Genomic DNA, 1,413 nt, shown 5'->3' on the forward strand with positions numbered 1-1,413 from the left:
TGGTTGATGATGCATGGAGAGGATTGTAACCATGGCAATGAGACGATATACGACAGAATGAATGTAAAACTAATGTACTCCCATGTAAACTATCACATAATTCACAATAAAACATTTTAGAAAAAAAAAAGAATGAAACAAGACCTATAGGAAAGTATAACACCTCAACAAGAAAAAGATAAGTAACCCACTTAAAATATGAGCACAGGACATGAACAGAAACTTCACCAAGGAAGAAATCCGAGCAGCCAACAAACTTATGAAGAAATGTTCATTATCATTAGCCATTAGAGAAAACAAATCAAAACAACAATGAGAAGTCATCTCACACCTGCAATAACAGCGAAGTTAAAAAAAAAAAAAACCGAGAGGAAACAAATGCTGGCAAGGGTATGGAGAGATTGAGACATGCCTACATTACTGGTGGGACTAGATAATGGTTCAACCACTCTGGAAAACGGTATGGCATCTCCTCAGAAAGTTGGAAATGGTAATACCTTATGATCCAGCAATTCCGCTACTTGGTATATATTCACAAGAAATATGTGCCAGAACATGAGTAGATATATGCACAACAGTGTTTATCTCAGCACTATTCATAATAGCAAAAAGATGGGGACTGCTTAAGTGCCCACTAATGGAAGAATGGATAAACAAACTTTGGTACATACATACAATGGAATAATACACTACTTTGAAGAATAACACCAAAGCAGCGAGACACCTAATAACATGGATGAACCTTGAAGGCAATATGCTGAATGAAATCAATCAATCACAAAAGGACTGATTTTGTGTAAGGCCATGATTATAAAAGCTTAGGAAAGTTATTTCCATACTAAAAGAAAGATTCTTTGACGGTTACGAGGGGTGGTAAGGACGGGACAGTACAGGTTAGGGTATAGTCACATCATAGCTCCAGTAATGAGGAGGGCAATACACAAGGAAGAGGGGGGCAGAAGAACAAGGTAGACAGGAGAATATTTAGGTAGATTTGCATGGGGTAAATTGGACAGAGGTAAATAGTGATGTATATTCAACATTGAACATGAGGCCTCTGTGATACAGGGATTGAGGCATAATCTGAATGAGTAAAAGAGGGGAAATAATATCAGGGGGCTTGACTGTCATGTGGATATTGGTTTCTCTTGCCTACTATTGTAAAATAGACATTTAAGTGAGATAGAAAGGAATATTGGGAAATATGATTTCATAAAGTTTGTAAGCCTATCTTTAGCCTATAACGAATTAGAATACCAAAAAGGGATTCTAGAATTTGCTCAGCAAAATAATAGCCTTGCTAAGAATATGGGGCCTTACTGATGATATATGGAGGGGATAATAATCAATGTAATGAAACAAGCTATATGAATGGTTGAATGTGAAGCTGATGATGTGCCCTGTAAACTTTCA

The 1,413-nt window shown here is 36.7% G+C and overlaps 1 protein-coding gene across 2 annotated transcripts in view; it reads right to left on the bottom strand.

Annotated features, from left to right (window-relative positions):
- The window catches only part of NSD1 (nuclear receptor binding SET domain protein 1), a 218,246-nt gene that overhangs the window by 56,393 nt on the left and 160,440 nt on the right, over window positions 1–1,413 (bottom strand). The window lies entirely within an intron of this gene.

Source organism: Chrysochloris asiatica, unplaced genomic scaffold (genome assembly GCF_000296735.1).
Source record: "Chrysochloris asiatica unplaced genomic scaffold, ChrAsi1.0 scaffold00242, whole genome shotgun sequence".
NCBI classification, from domain to species: domain Eukaryota; kingdom Metazoa; phylum Chordata; class Mammalia; order Afrosoricida; family Chrysochloridae; genus Chrysochloris; species Chrysochloris asiatica.